Below are 18216 nucleotides of genomic sequence, written 5' to 3' on the forward strand. Positions count from 1 at the left end.
TATCATCACAGTTTAATCAGCTTATAAATCAACAACATATATCAACTCAACAACTTACACAACACACAACTTTTCAACTCGTCATCTCAATCAACTTTCAACTTGAACAACACAATCAACTCACAACTTAATAAGCATAACAACTTAAACAACATACAACTTTTCAGCAATAGACATCACATCAACTTTACAACAATATACATCTTAACGACAATAGACAACTTACAACATGCAAACAACTTAATTAAACAACTATAGTCATTACAATATCAACTTAATGTAATTTAACAACTTTATAAACAACTTCAGCAATATACAACATATTTAAAATTCATCTATAAGGTCAACTTATATAAACAACATAAAAAAAACTTAGTCAATCTACACTCTAACTTCCCTCACTTGAAGATTGACTCAAAATAGGCAATAACCGAGAAGAAGTAGAATTCCTTGCCGAAGCTCAACCCGGAACTTCAATCCTCCCAAAGTAAGCTTCCTAATATGAATTTCAAGAAAAACCAAAAGGCGTTAGTGATCTAGAGAGGAAAGGAGTCATACAGAGAAATTTGGGAGAGAAAGGAGCTCACAGACCCAAAGACCTTCCCTCTAAAACTCACATTCTCCTGAAGGCCCCCAACCCCTATTTATAGACTTTTCAGATTAGCCAGAACGGCCTGTACCAATACCGGAACGGCCCGTTCTGAACTCCCTCAATACGCACAAAAATCACCTGCAGAACGGCCCATTCTGGAACTCATCTGGAACGACCCATTCTACCTCCGGAATGGCCCGTTCTCCTTCTGGAACGGCCCGTTCTCCTTCAGTAGTTTGGAATGGCCCGTTTCAAATTTGGGAACGGCCCGTTCTGGCTACTGAATCTTTTCTTTTTACGTTACAATACTCCCCAACAAACAGGAATTTTCGTCCTCGAAAATAGGTCTACCTGAAAAGAGGAATGGATATTGTTCCTTGAACTGACTCTCCACCTCCCAGGTAACCTCACCAGTAGCTGCATCCCAAACAATCCTCATCAAGTTGATGGACTTGCCACGAAGCTCCTTCAACTTGTGATCAACCACAGCTACCAATTTTTTTCTCATAGGTCAAGTTCTCTCTAACTCGCACCTCATCCATCTCTACCACATGACTCAGGTCTCTGATGTACTTCCTCAACTATGAAACGTGAAACATGTTCTCCCTCTTCAAACTCTAGAGGTCTCCTCCTCCTATCAGCTAGGACTTTTGTCGACTCTGGGTAGCCCTCAACTTTTTCTGAATCTATCTCACCATCCCAGTAGTCTAAAGAACTAACTCTGGACCAACCACTACTGACTCACCCTCCTGATACCAATATAATGGAATCCTACACCTTCTGCCATACAAAGCCTCAAAAGGCACCGTGCCAATACTCAAGTGATAACCGTTATTATAAGTGAACTTTACCAATGGTAACACCTCCTCCCAGCTACCTAGATGATCTAACACACAAGATCTCAAGAGATCCTCAAATGAATGAATTGTCCTCTCCGATTGACTATCTGTTTGTGGATGATAAGCGGAGCTCAACTCAACCTCGTCCCCAAAGCCTGATGCAGAGTCTGCCAACCTGGAAGTAAACCTTGGATCTCTATGAGAGATAATACTGGAAGGCACTCCATGCAACCGTACTATCTCTCTAATATACAACTGTACAAGCCTCTCCAAGGACCACCTCTTGACAAGAAGAAAGTGCACACACTTTGTCAACCTATCAACAATCATCCAGATAGAGTCACTATTCCTAGCTTTCCTAGGCAACCCAACCACAAAGTCCATAGTGACACTATCATACTTCCACTCGAGAATCTCCATCAACACTAAGCTTAAAGCACTAAGCTTAAAACCAGCTGCCCTCTCAGTACCAAGCAATTCCAAAATCCTCAACAACTCTGGATCCTGTAATTGCTTAGTTCCCACCTGTCTCAAGAACTCATTAGTTATGGTGATCATACAACAACTAATGTGATCTTGAACAACCTTCACCTCTAGTCTCAAATCTCTAAACTTCTTAATCAGTTCCAACTCCCTAATCATCATAATCGACACATGAATGGATTTCCTACTCAATACATCTGCTACCACACTCGCCTTCCCAGGATAATACATCAACTGGAAATCAAAGTCCTTGAGGAATTCCATCCACCTTCTCTACCTCATATTCAACTCCTTCTAATCACTAAATACACTGAATCTCGCACCACACAGATAGTGCCTCCACGACTTCAAAGCAAACACCACAACTGCAAGCTCCAAATCATGAGTAGGATAATTCCTCTCATGAGTCTTAAGTTGCCTTGAAACATGTCACTACTCTCCCTCCCTGCATCAACACACTGCCCAACCCTTAGTGAGAAGCATCACAGAACACTTCAAAATACTTACTAGTGTCAGGTAACACCAAAACCAGAGAAGTAGTCAATCACCCCTTCAATTCCTGAAACTCTGCTCACAAGCGTCCATCCAAACAAAAAGTTGATCCTTCCAAGTCAGTTAAGTCAAAGGCATTACTATTAGAGATAAACCCTCTATGAATCTCTAATAGTAACCCGTTAACCCAACAAAACTCTCAATCTCCGTAAGAGTCCTCGGACGCTCCCACTGAATCACAGCCTCCACCTTGACTGGATCCACTACAATCCCCTTTGTCGATATCACATGCCCCAAAAACCTCACCTCAAACAACCAAAACTCACACTTGGACAACTTGGCATACAACTACTGTTGAGCTTAGGGGAGCTGAAGACTTTAAGAGTTTTGATGATCACAACAACTTGGAGACAACAAGTGTACAACAACAACATTGAACACAAAAACAAAGTCAAGGAAGAGTCAAGAAAAATACCTTGAAGTATAGCTATGTAATAGAGCTTAGGAAGCAAATTGTTATAAATGAATTGTTATATTTGTGTCTGTGTGTGCTTTGTGCATTGAGCAAATCTTGTCTAGAATCAAGTAGGGAGTAGATGATGATGAGTTAAACATTGGAAAATTATTTTGAGACTTAAAATGAAGTTTTAAGAACTGACTCAAAATAATCGATTATTGTTAAATATAATCGATTATTTCAGCAAGTGGGCTAAATGGAATGCCTTGCTGTAATAATCGATTATTTGCCAAAATAATCGATTATTTCAGGAACAACTCTCTGGAATAATCGATTATCCAGCTAAATGATCGATTAAATTGTTCTTGATTGATTTCTAGAAATCTGAAGAACAAAATAATCGATTATTCTTTAAAATAATCGATTATCTGGGTTTGAATTTTTATAAATAGTTTGAACTCTTTTGAAACTTCATAACATTGAGTAAGAACTGATAATCAACTGGTAAAAACTTTTTAGAGAGTCTGTGTGACATCTTGGAGAGTTTTCTTTGTGAAATCCAAGAGAAAAACGTTTGTGAAAAGCTTGTGAGGAAATCATCATCATCATCATACTCTTGAAAGAGGAAGACAAAGATTTGTTCAAGAATTCCAGGTGAATTCGTTTCATTTTATTCTTTGTGAATCTTTGTGAAAAATCTTGAGAAGGGTTTCTCAAGTGGTGAAGTTTCTTGTAGTGGGTTCTACAAGGGTTACTTTCTTGGGGTCAAGAAAGTGGTTATCTTTTTGTAGTGAAGTATATGCATGTGTGTGTGCTTGTAAACCTTCTTGCTAAAAGATAGTGGATCAAATCTTAATCAGGTGGTGATTAAGGACTGGATGTAGGTCACATGTGGAGTGGCTGAACCAGTATAAAAGACTTGTGCAATCTTCTTCAACCTTATCTCTTATTTTGTAATTTCTTGGTTGTGCTTTAAAGAAGATAAAACTTGATTAACATGTGTATGTGAATTTTGATGGTTTAAATCTATAATTGGATATTATATTTGAACCTCATTGTCTTGTAATCAAGTTGCACATTGCATTCATATCATTGTAACAAGTCTTTAAGAGTGCTTCATTTGAAAATTCTGTCATAGAAAAGTTTTGATTGAATTTAAGATCCAAAAACTCTGATAAATTTTTTAAAGGGTCATTGAATCCAATTCACCCCCCCTCTTGGATTGGGCCATTCTTTTCTAACAATTGGTATCTAGAGCAAGGTTCTTGAGAGTTATTCAAGATTTAAAAATGGCCAACAACAACCTGCCCTATGGTGAGGGTGTCTCTATACATAGACCTCCTGTTTTCAATGGTGAAAATTATGTCTATTGGAAGATTAGGATGAGAATTTTCATTGAAGCTATTGGTATTGCTGTATGGGATGCTATAGAAAATGGACCCTATATCCCTATGAAAAAGAATGATGATGGTGAGCTTAAGGAAAAACATTGGAGTGAGTGGAGTGATGAGGAAAAGAGAAGAGCCCAACATGACAAAAGAGCCAAAAACATCATAACATCTGCATTGTCTATTGATGAATTTTTTAGAATTTCACAATGCTTATCTGCTAAAGAAATGTGGGACACTTTGCAAGTCACTCATGAAGGAACAAGCGATGTAAAGAGATCAAGAAAGCATACTCTCATTAGAGAATATGAGCTGTTTAGAATGCAAAATGGTGAATCTATTTCTGATTTTCAAAAAAGATTTACACACTTGATAAATTACCTTGTTGACCTTGGCAGGAAATTTGAAAAGGAAGAGCTGAATCTAAAAGTGCTGCAATGCTTGGATAGATCATGGCAAGCAAAGGTGACAGCCATTGAAGAATCAAAGGATTTGACCTCCTTGACATTAGCTACTCTCTTTGGGAAATTAAGGGAGCATGAGCAAAAGCTGCACATATTTGATGAACATGAGCAGCAAGATAAGAAAGGCAAAGGAGTGTCATTGAAAGCCTTAAAATCTGCCAAAGGAAAAGAGGTGTGTGAAGAAACAAGCTCCGATGATTCCGAAACTGAAAATTTCAACTTGCTGGTAAAGAAATTCAGAAAGTTCATTAGGAGAAAGAAAAATTCCCCCTATAAGTTCAACAAAAAATCAAACAAGAAAGAGGAAGCAAGCACATCCTCCTTCAATTGCTTTGAATGCAGAAAGCCGGGACACATGAAAGCTGAGTGTCCAAATCTCTTGAAGAAGCAACAAGAGGAGAAGAAGTCTAAGAAAAATGCAAAAGGAAAGAGAGCCTATATTGCTTGAGAAGACAATGACTCAAGCACAACAAGTGAAGAATCCGAATATGAGGAGAACAACTTGTGTTTGATGGCTGGAACTGCACAAGACACAATTGAATGCTTGAGGGCCAAAAATTTACTGTGGTATCTTGATAGTGGCTGCTCAAGGCACATGACCGGGGATCCCTCCAAATTCTCAAGTCTGAAATTGAAGAATGAAGGGTATGTTACCTATGGTGACAACAATAAAGGCAAAATTCTTGGCCATGGCAATGTTGGTAATTCCTCCTCTCAAACATTAATTGAAAATGTATTGCTTGTTGAAGGTTTGAAGCATAATTTGCTAAGTATAAGTCAACTAAGTGATAAAGGCTTTAAAATTGAATTTGATAACACATGTTGCTTGATTTGTGATAAAAAGAGTAAAGAAATCAGATTCATAGGAAAAAGGATCGACAACATATACATGCTAGACTTAGAGCACTCTATATCAATGTCAAACACTAAATGTCTAATAACTCAAGAAGAAAATATATGGCTTTGGCATAGGAGAGCTGCACACATTCATATGGATCACTTGAATAAATTGAGTAGGAAAGAATTAGTGGTTGGTCTACCTAAACTCAAGTTTGGAAAAGACAAACTATGTGATGCTTGTCAAAAGGGCAAGCAAGTGAAGGCTAGCTTTAAAAACAAAAATCAGATTTCAACATCTAGACCTTTGCAATTAATTCACATGGATTTGTTTGGTCCATCAAGAACAATGAGCTTAGGCGGAAACTACTATGGCTTAGTGATTGTTGATGACTACTCAAGATATACATGGGTTATGTTTCTTGCAAATAAAAATGATGCTTTTAATGCCTTTAGAAAATTTGCTAAGCTTGTTCAAAATGAGAAGTGTTCAAACATCAGCTCTATAAGAAGTGATCATGGAGGTGAATTCCAAAACATCATGTTTCAAAAATTCTGTGAGGAACATGGTATAAACCATAATTTCTCAACACCTAGGACACCTCAACAAAATGGGGTTGTTGAGAGAAAGAATAGGTCCTTAGAAGAACTTGCTAGAACAATGTTGAATGAAACAAACTTGCCAAAATATTTTTGGGCTGATGCTGTTAACACTGCTTGTCATGTGTTAAACAAAGTTCTGATTCGGCCCATATTAAAGAAAATACCCTATGAAATCTATAAAGGAAAGAAGCCTAACATTTCCTATTTTAGAGTGTTTGGATGTAAGTGCTATGTGCTGAACAATGGAAAAGAGCAACTTGGGAAGTTTGATGCAAAGGCTGATGAAGCAATATTTTTAGGATACTCTACAAATAGTAAGGCTTATAGAATTTATAATAAGAGAACTCTAGTTGTAGAAGAATCTGTTCATGTAGTATTTGATGAATCAAATAAGCAAGAGACAAGGCAAACTGAAATTGAAGATTTAAATGAATTGCTTGATCAACCCCTATTGGAGAGTGAACCAAATGAAAAATCTAAGGAGAGTGAATCACATGAGAAACAAAAGGAAACATGTGAACAACTGCCAAAAGAGTGGAAAACTTCTAGAGACTTATCAATGGATAACATAATAGGAAATATTGGTAAGGGTGTTACAACTAGGAGTGCTATCAAAAATATTTGCAACACTATGGCATTTGTTTCACAAGTTGAACCTAAGAACATTGATGAAGCACTTAAAGATGAGCATTGGTTAATGGCTATGCAAGAGGAACTAAATCAGTTTGAAAGAAATGAAGTGTGGGATTTAGTGCCATTACCAAAAGATTATCCAATCATTGGAACCAAGTGGGTTTTCAGAAATAAGCTTGATGAATCTGGAATAATTCTTAGAAATAAGGCAAGACTAGTGGCTAAGGGGTATAATCAAGAAGAAGGAATTGACTATGATGAGACTTTTGCCCCTGTAGCAAGGATTGAAGCAATTAGACTACTTCTTGCTTATTCTACCATAAAGAATTTCAAGCTTTATCAAATGGACGTAAAAAGTGCTTTCCTCAATAGGCTGATACAAGAGGAAGTGTATGTGGAACAGCCACCTGGATTTGTGGATTTCAAAAATCCTAATCATGTGTACCAGCTCAAAAAGGCACTCTATGGCTTGAAGCAAGCTCCTAGATCTTGGTATGACAGGTTAAGCAAATTTCTAATTGAGAATGATTATGAAAGAGGAAAGGTGGATAATACATTGTTTGTCAAGAAGTTTAAAAATGATACAATGTATGTGCAAATATATGTGGATGATATTGTGTTTGGATCTACAAATATCTCTCTCTGTAAAGAATTTGCTAAAACCATGCAAAGAGAATTTGAAATGTCAATGATGGGAGAACTTACCTTCTTTTTGGGATTACAAGTCAAACAAATGCATGATGGAACTTTCATAAGTCAAAGTAAGTATTGCAATGAACTTTTGAAAAAGTTTGGTATGGAAGGGTGTAAGGAGGCTGCCACACCAATATCAAACAATTGCAATCTTGACTTAGATGAGAAAAGAATTGTTGTTGATAATTCAAAATATAGAGGTATCATAGGATCACTCTTGTACTTGACAGCAAGTAGGCCTGATATAATGTTTGTTGTGTGCCTATGTGCAAGATTCCAAGCTAATCCTAAAGAATCTCATATGAAAAGTGTGAAGAGAATCCTTAAGTATTTGAAAGGTACAACTAATGTTGGTTTGTGGTATCCAAAGGGAGTCTCACTAAGTCTGATTGGCTACTCAGATTCAGACTATGCTGGGTGTAGACTAGATAGAAAGAGCACAAGTGGAACTTGTCACTTGCTAGGCAATGCACTTGTTTCATGGCATAGCAAAAAGCAAGCCTGTGTTGCCTTGAGTACAGCTGAGGCTGAATATATAGCTGCTGGAAGTTGTTGTGCTCAAATTCTTTGGATGAAACAACAGTTAAGAGACTATGGAGTTGAGTTGAACAAAATTCCTTTGAGGTGTGACAATACTAGTGCAATAAATCTGACCAAGAATCCAATTTTGCACTCAAGGACTAAACATATTGAGATAAGACACCACTTTTTGAGAGATCATGTTCAAAGGAATGATTGTGTTGTAGAGTTTGTGGAAACAAGCAAGCAATTAGCTGATATTTTTACAAAACCTCTACCAAGGGAAAGATTCAACCAATTGAGAATTGAGTTAGGGATAATCAATGAGTCAAGTTTGAATTGATTATGCTGAGAGAATGGAAGTAAAATATGTATGGAAGAATGTATTTAAAAGTGACAAAAGACTTGGTGAAATTTGAGAAGTTAAAATCTCAGAGAAGCAAAATTTCTCTAGAATAATCGATTATCTTAAGATATAATCGATTATCTTAAGATATAATTCATTATCTTAAGTAATTCATGGAAATAATCGATTATCTTGGGTAATAATCGATTATCTGGAACATGAAGAATTTTAAGAGTCTCTGAAATAATCAATTATTTGGGTAATAATCGATTATCTAGTAAGAAGGAACTCAAGAGTCACTGTAATAATCGATTATCTTGGGTAATAATCGATTATCTGAGTAGTGGAATCTGAAAGGCCACTGGAATAATCGATTATTCTATAAATAATCGATTATCTGGGATGAATAAGGAAAAACAACCTTTTGTAATAATCGATTATCCTTAAAATAACCGATTATTCATATCAGATTTGGTTTTTAGGTGATTTTTCTGATGCAAATAATCGATTATTTGCATAAATAATCGATTATCTGGGCGGTTTTTTAAAATTTCCTAAAACGGTTATCTACACGCCAACCCTTAAAACTACCCATTACCCTTATACCCAGAACGTGCTAGGGCATCAAAACACTACTCATAACCTCTCATTCTCTCATTTTCTCTCAAACTCTCAAAACCCTAACCCTCTCAAATTCTCTCAAAATCTTTCATCTTCTTCATTTTCTTCAAGACCCATCCATGGCATCTTCATCCAAAAGACCAAGGAAGCTTGAAGTGAGGGGGAGCAAGCGTCCTCTTCCCTCTGGGCAGCTGATTACGAAGTGGTTTGCGGATGAGAAAGCTCAAGAATACTACTTTGAGTGGTACGCCGGTCGGAGAATCATTCCTCCGAAGACCTTGAAGCTTGATTGGTTCAAGAACGAGGGGTTTAGCTTTCCAACCCTTCTAGAGCACCAGGAACTGAAGGCATTCTTGGAAATGGATGGTCCCTATTATCCTGAGTTAATCAGGTTATTTCTCTGCTTTGCCTCAACTAACGAAGGAGTTATGCAATCTGTGGTGAAGGGCAAACTGATTAAGTTGGACGGACCAACTCTGAAGGCGGCTGCGGGTCTGAGCGGGACTGGAGCAGAGAAACCCCAGCCATTCAACTTTGGAGATTTTGAAGAACTGACCACATTTCAGGACTGTCAAAGGGTTCCGTCAAACACCAATTACGAAAAATTTTTAGCGGGAGGTATGAAGAAGAACTCTCGTTTAATTTCTTTTATTATTGCTTGGATGCTAAAACCCAGGTTACACAACCATGCTCAGATGTCTAGAGATGACATTTTGCTGATGCATGTCATTAAGAAGAAAATTAAAATTGATTGGGTGTCAGTAGTAAATGACTGTATCTGGAAGGCAAGGAGAAAGGAAGACGGTCCGATTCCTTATGCTTTACTCTTGTCTAAAATTTTTGAAAATGCTGGAGTAGATTTGACAGGTGAAAGAAAGATTGTTCTACACGCGTCAAATAAGATTGAGAAATCTTCTTTGCACCACATGGGTATGCTGAAGCAAGAAGATAAGTGGGTTTTTAAAGGAGATGTTCCTCCTACCCCGGAGCCAGCTACAGATGAGGACGGTGTTCCTTCTCATGATGAGGATCAGCCACCACAGGTGGAAGCTGAGCCTAGAGAAGCTGAGCTGGAGCTGAAGCCGTTCTCACCGTTTGAACAGATCATGAACAACAAAATGGATGCTATGATGGAGATGTCACGGAGACATGAATCTATGTTCTCTGGAATTCTTGATAGGTTTGACGACCTAGATCATGAAGTCAGACTCATCAAGACGCAGCTTGGTATTCCGGACGATGAGGAGTGATTTCTGTTTTTGTTATTTTGCTTAGTTTTTAAATTCAAGTTTGGAACAATTTTTAAGTTCATTTGGGTTGTAATGATTTTAATTCCTGAACACTTTTATTGCTTTTGATGTTGAACAATTTAAATTTGATGAATTTGAAGTTTGTTTGTTAATGTGTTGGTTCAATTTTGATTCCAAAGCTTGGTTTGGATTGCTGATGCAAAATGCTCTGTTTTTGGTGAGCATATATGTTGGAATGTGATTATTTGTGCTTTGGAATACTCTGTTTTTGTACTGTGAAAATGACTATCTTGACTTGATTTGGTTTGGTTTGTGATATGGTGCAAAATTGGCATCACAAATTGGTTAAAATTTGGTTTGAGTTGCAGAACCAAAATTGGTTCATTTATGATAATATTGCTGGAGAGAATCTGTACATGGCAATTCTTTGTTAACCTTGGCTTACTTTGTTTTTGATAATGCCAAAGGGGGAGAAATGGTATTGTGTATTGTGTGTTTAGTTGTTGTTTGCAGGTATTGTGCTTGTGTGTGTGTGTTGTGCAGGTGGTTCGTGGCACAATATGGCACAATAAGAAGTTAAGTGAATATTGGTTCATAGATTAGTTCATGGGTTGTCATCATCAAAAAGGGGGAGATTGTTGAGCTTAGGGGAGCTGAAGACTTTAAGAGTTTTGATGATCACAACAACTTGGAGACAACAAGTGTACAACAACAACATTGAACACAAAAACAAAGTCAAGGAAGAGTCAAGAAAAATACCTTGAAGTATAGCTATGTAATAGAGCTTAGGAAGCAAATTGTTATAAATGAATTGTTATATTTGTGTCTGTGTGTGCTTTGTGCATTGAGCAAATCTTGTCTAGAATCAAGTAGGGAGTAGATGATGATGAGTTAAACATTGGAAAATTATTTTGAGACTTAAAATGAAATTTTAAGAACTGACTCAAAATAATCGATTATTGTTAAATATAATCGATTTTTTCAGCAAGTGGGCTAAGTGGAATGCCTTGCTGTAATAATCGATTATTTGCCAAAATAATCGATTATTTCAGGAACAACTCTCTGGAATAATCGATTATCCAGCTAAATAATCGATTAAATTGTTCTTGATTGATTTCCAGAAATCTGAAGAACAAAATAATCGATTATTCTTTAAAATAATCGATTATCTGGGTTTGAATTTTTATAAATAGTTTGAACTCTTTTGAAACTTCATAACATTGAGTAAGAACTGATAATCAACTGGTAAAAACATTTTAGAGAGTCTGTGTGACATCTTGGAGAGTTTTCTTTGTGAAATCCAAGAGAAAAACGTTTGTGAAAAGCTTGTGAGGAAATCATCATCATCATCATACTCTTGAAAGAGGAAGACAAAGATTTGTTCAACAATTCCAGGTGAATTCATTTCATTTTATTCTTTGTGAATCTTTGTGAAAAATCTTGAGAAGGGTTTCTCAAGTGGTGAAGTTTCTTGTAGTGGGTTCTACAAGGGTTACTTTCTTGGGGTCAAGAAAGTAGTTATCTTTTTGTAGTGAAGTATATGCATGTGTGTGTGCTTGTAAACCTTCTTGCTAAAAGATAGTGGATCAAATCTTAATCAGGTGGTGATTAAGGACTGGATGTAGGTCACATGTGGAGTGGCTGAACCAGTATAAAAGACTTGTGCAATCTTCTTCAACCTTATCTCTTATTTTGTAATTTCTTGGTTGTGCTTTAAAGAAGATAAAACTTGATTAACATGTGTATGTGAATTTTGATGGTTTAAATCTATAATTGGATATTATATTTGAACCTCATTGTCTTGTAATCAAGTTGAACATTGCATTCATATCATTGTAACAAGTCTTTAAGAGTGCTTCATTTGAAAATTCTGTCATAGAAAAGTTTTGATTGAATTTAAGATCCAAAAACTCTGATAAATTTTTTAAAGGGTCATTGAATCCAATTCACCCCCCCTCTTGGATTGGGCCATTCTTTTCTAACAACTACCTCTCCCTCAGCACCTCTAAAACCAACCTCAGATGCTCACGGTGATCTTGCAAAGATCTAGAATACACCAATATATCATCAATGAAGACCACCACAAACCTGTCCAAGAATGACCTAAAAATCCTGTTCATGTAATTCATGAACACTGTTGGAGCATTAATGACACCGAAACGCATCATTACGTACTCACAGGGACCATACCTAGTCCTGAAAATAGTCTTCGGTATGTCACTCTCCTTTACCCTGATCTGATGGTATCCGGATCTCAAATCAATCATCAAAACACCGAAACTCCCCTCAGCTGTTCCATCAAATCATCAATCCTCGAAAGGAGATACTTATTCCTTATCGTCAACTTATTCAGTTGCCGATAATCAACACACAAACGGATTCCACCATCTTTCTCTACTAATAGTACCAGGGCACCCCAAGAAGAAACGTTGGACCTCACCATCCGTTTTTCCAACAAATCCTCAATCTATTTCTTTAGCTCTACCAACTCAGTTGGAGTCATCCTATAAAGAGCCACTGATATCGGTCTTGCACCCAGTACCAGATCAATGCTAAACACAACATCATGCATAAGTGGCAATCCCGACACATCATCTAGGAACACCTCAGGAAACTCAATAAAAATCTCAATCCCAGTGATGGCCCTCTCCGTCTCAACACTCTCAAGGCGACAAACAACATGAAGCACTCAACTCCATCTCTCATCAACTACTCAGCTTGAACCGTTGACAACACCTCATCCTCCAACTAAGGAAATATCAACTCTCTTCGAGCACAATCTATAAGGATGTGATAGATAACTAATCCATCCCTAAGATTATGTCGATATCCACCATGAGCAACACAATCAGGTTCACTCGAAACCTCTTACCAAACACCTCTATCGGCATCTCGCACACATCTCCGATGTCACCAAAGAATTTGAAGCCAGAGTAGATACATACAAATCAACGTGCCATGCAGACATCGACAACCCAATCTCCCCACACAATCACAGAAATAAATGGATGTGTGGCACCAGAATCAAACGGGAACAAAACATCCTCACCTGCTGCTTTCACCTTCCTCTTCACCAAATCTGATGAAATGGAAGCCTCTACACCTGATAAAGAAAATTACTCTCTCTGCAACCATAGGCCTGACTAGCCTCGGGGCACTCAAGATGGTGTCAATGGCATCTGACAATCTCTGGAAATATGGTCTAGCCTGCCACATCTGAAAAAAAAAACATTCCCCGAATGGGAACAATCTCTAACCATGTGGGCTTCTCCACATCTATAGCATCGCACCGACTGTGCTCCACTCTGAGGAGTAGCAGGACGAGGCCCCCTACTAACAGCTCTTCTCTAAGACTATGCAGGTCTGTCATAGAGTCCTCTCTGCTGGCCTCCCCTCCTGAACTCTAGCAGCCTTGCCGCTGCTACTACCACTCTTCAATCTCTCAACAATCTTTGCCTTCTCAACCAAGGCAAGAAACTCCTATATGCTCATAGGGACTATGACCCTCTTCATCTCATGCCTCAACCCCTCTGCAACTTCCTACATCTTCAAGCCTCAGATACGGCCTAAGAATAGACCTAGAGACCTTCTCTCTAAAAATCACATTCTCCTGAAGGCCCCCAACCCCTATTTATAAACTTTTTCAGATTGGCCATAATGGCCTGTACCGATACCGGAACGGCCCGTTTTGAACTCCCTCAATACGCACAAAAATCACCTGCAGAACGACCCGTTCTAAAATCAGAACGGCCCATTCTGGAACTCATCCGGAACGGCCCGTTCTCCTTCCGGAACGGCCCGTTCTCCTTCAGTAGTTTGGAACGGCCTGTTTCAAATTTGGGAACGGCCCGTTCTAGCTACTAAATCTTTTTTTTTTTTTACGTTACAAATTCCACAAGATTTCACAAACACAAAATTCTTGCACCCCACAAGAATCCACTTGAGAAAAACCTATCCCAAGATTTCTCTTAACTCTTCTAAAGACACCCTATCTCAAAGAGTCATATACCTAGTAGTAAAAACAAAGTTTAAAGATCAGAAACAATACACATGATGTGTAGAATGATCTTTCATAGAGATTAGCTCAACAATCTTTCAAGTTCTTTCAAGAACACATCTTTCTTGGTTGCAATCTTGCTCTTGTAGTTTTTCAGAAAAATTTTATTTGATCTTCTCTCAAAAATGTTTTCTGATTACAACCATGTTTTTTTATCTCTTTAATGATTTTTCTTGCTCTCTTTTGATCATAGCATTTCATTATCCTTTTGGTTTTTCAAAAAGAGCTATATTTATATAGCAAACAAGATTTCAGCATTAAAATCTCATAACAACAGTAATCTATTACCATAGTAGGTAATCTATTACTAGTCTTTTAAAAAAAATTGAAATAAGATTGATTCAAGAACTGAGGTAATAGATTACTAATCTTGGTAAACGATTATCCCGTGTTTTAGAAACCATAAAACTCAATTTTGTGTAGAGGTAATCGATTACTAACATGGGTAATCAATTAACCTGATGCTTTTTAAACTTGTTTCACTCAAAAGTCACCATGGTAATCTATTACTTCAATTGGTAATCGATTATCACAAAGAAGACTTTGAATTCCATTTCAAAACTAAGCTTCAGTAATCTATTACCTAAAATGGTAATCTAATATTTGACTTAATATTGAATTCTTTTGAACGAATCAAGTTTCATTTAATGTCAAAACACTTTGTAATCTATTGCCAACACTTGATAATCTATTACATCATGTTTTTACATGAAATGAGAAACATTGAGTTTATGTTTACTAAAATAAGATAAGTTTTTGAAATTAACCAATCATAACAAGCAAACATATTCAAGCCTAAGTCCTACTAAACAATCAATACAATATCCTTTCACATAGGACAAAAATAAAAAATGAAGCAAACTTAATCAAAGCTAAACAAAGTTGAATATAGTTATATCAAAACTAAAACTTCATCTTCACAAAGATTTTCAAGAGGACTTCAAACTCAACAGAAATGACATGATGAGGTTATATGATAATGAGACATGATAACGTGATATGTGTTAAGTCTCAATTTTACCTCTTTTTGGATGAGACTTATTGAACGAATTCCACTCATCCTCTGAACCATTGCAATATAATTGTTCTCTTTTTGGTTCATTTTGTGTGCAGATATAACTAACCCAAATTTAGCTAACAATACCTTAATACACCTCATTTTTTGTGCAGGTATTGAGCTAGGGACTTGAGGATTGAAGATCTATAGGATTGGAAACTAAAGAGGCTAAGGAGCAGAGAAGAAATTGCGCCAGGCGCAAGATGACTCGCGCCGGGCTTGGTAAGAACAGAGCCTGGAAGCCATGGCGCCGGGCGAGAGAATACACGCGCCGGGCGTGGTCGAGACAGAGAGTGCTTGAAACTCTCTGGAAGACACCGCGCCGGGCGTAAAAGGAAATTGCGCCGGGCTTACAATGAGGCAGAAAGTGCACAGAAGAGTACGCGCCGGGCTCGAAGACTTACACGCCAGGCGCGAAAACCTAAACTTATCTCCCTGGCCCGTATTTGAAGCGATTTTCGGGGGAGAAACCCCCATTCTCACATTGGGCGCCTCTAGGAGCTGCGGAAGGGATTCCCAGGGCTTGGGATCGTCCGTGTGCGGATCTTTCCTTCGGTTCTTCACTTCCTCTTCCATCTCTATTTTGTATTTGCCCTCATTGTTGTGAGTGGTTTCACCCAATTTTTGTGGGGTTAGATGTAACCAACGTATTCTATTGTAATCTTTACGGTTTTAATGATATATATACATGTTGTTTTATTCTTTGTTGTGTTTGTTTCTATTCTTAATGCTTGCTTTGGATTGATCACCCTTTGCATGATTTAAGGTTCCATGGGTATTGGAAAATAACCTTTGAAACTAGTTCTGAAACATATGCCTAGTGGTGATTGTATCTAGGGATAGAGCTTGACCCATTAGTAGTCTTAAACCCTAGCCTGTAATGCGAGTGTAGATATTGGGTACTCAAGGGATTGATATTCAATATCCGCACCTAGGCTCTTTCTCTAAGGGATTAGGTTTGAGTAAACTCTTGGGTTGACTAAGCAATGAATTCAACAAGAGATTAAGGATACATTAGTGTTACGTTTGGTAAAATCTGACCCCCACAACCTCACAATACCACAATACCATTCCTTACCTTTTCCACTCACAAAGCAATATTTATTTACAGCTTTCATTCCAATAGTCACAACTTTGAATTCACTGCATAAACTATGAAATTGGAATTATTCTTTAGTCACGAATAGTCAATAAATGCTTATTTTACCTTCTAATCCCTGTGGATACGATATTTTTACTACTTGAACGGCCGGTATACTTGCCGTGTTTGAGACCGTTGATAGAATTAAACGAGTTTACAAATATTAACAAAAGTGTTTCAACGGAATTCTCAACAAGTTTTTGGCGCCGTTGCCGGGGATTAGAATGGCGATTTAGTATTTGTAGCTATTTGTGACTTATTCTTTTGTTTTTATTGTTATTTTTATTTGTGTGCTGGCAATGAATTGTTGAAGCTAACCTGTGCGCTCTAGTCCTCTGCTTTCTCTTGTATGCAAGGTACTGTGAACTAGATTGACCAATTCCTCTGAGCAGTTGCTGAGCAATCCTCAGATTGAGCACAAAGCAAGGAGGAACAAGAGCAACAGGAGGAGAAGGAGAGTAGAGCACTTCAAGTTGGTCATCGTCAGGCTCGGGACAGTAAACAAACGCTTCCTGGGAGGCAACCTAGAGATCTGAACTGTGTTTTAGATTTGTGTTGCATGTTGTTCTGTGATATATGTGTTGTTTTGTATTATGTGTTGGATTGCGTTATATGTTGTTTTATGTTATATATGTTTTGTGTTATATGTTGTTGTGTTATGTGTTGTTTGTGTTAATTGTTAAGTGTTTGAATCATGTTTGAATGAGTAAATATAGGGTATATTTTGTTTGGAGTGTGAGAGATGAGGTAACTCTGTTTCCAGGTGGTTATAAGGCCTCCTTTCAAAGCAAATTTAGGCAAAAACTGACCATATCAGGGTTACGCGCCCGGCTCGATTTACCTCGCGCCCAGCGCAAGACTCGAATTATGGTCTCTGGAACCACCACGCCGGGCACAATTGAAATTGCGCTCAGCGCGAAATCAGTCACGCCCGGCGCGATATCAGAGTTGAAACCTCTATTATTTTTTTTACTGATAACAAGCCCAGCGCGCCTGTGTCGCGCCCGGCGCGCACTCCCCTGATACCCCATATTTATCTGTTTTCAATCATGCTTCTTTGTGTCTGTTTGTTGTGTTTAATTTTGGTCTAAGGATGTTCTTCATCTTGGTTATAATTGCATGGTCATCACTGTGTTTAATTGTTATGCTCACCATGTTCTTTCATGATTATACTCTTTCACCACTTCTGGTTACTAGGACTTTCAGGCATATACTGGTTGGCCTGGGGACCAGGCTCCTAAGTTTGGGGGAGTAGTGGAGCTGCTGATGTAGACGGAGCCGATGATGGTGGAGCAGCCCCTGAAGATGATGATGACCAGACCCCATAGATGGAAGCAGATGGAGCCTACCTTAGTTTACCTTTGTCTATTGCAATTTATTTTTCTGTCTTTTAATTTTAGTATTTAACTGTTTTTATATATAGTCTTTTTGGTGATTACTTTGTTGGTTCTTTTGTGAATAGTCTGCCTTAGCATGGTTTTTAATCTTGTTGATACTTGTTTTGCTTGTGGTCGATTCTGGATTATAGTTTGCTTAATGTTTATGGTGTGTGTACCTTAGACATTTTCAAGTCACATTAGATCTTTAGTTCATGACTAGTTGCATACGGGTTTCAATGTTGATCATAGAACTGAGCTGAGTTTGATAGTTTGTAGATGCATAGCCGGGTGAGGTTTGAGCCTAAACACTGATGAGTGAACTACGCTTAGGTTGCATGATAGACTTTGCTTGAGTTTCCCTGGTG

This window comes from Cajanus cajan, chromosome 6, assembly GCF_000230855.2.
Source record: "Cajanus cajan strain Asha chromosome 6, NIPB_CcT2T_4, whole genome shotgun sequence".
NCBI classification, from domain to species: Eukaryota; Viridiplantae; Streptophyta; class Magnoliopsida; order Fabales; family Fabaceae; genus Cajanus; species Cajanus cajan.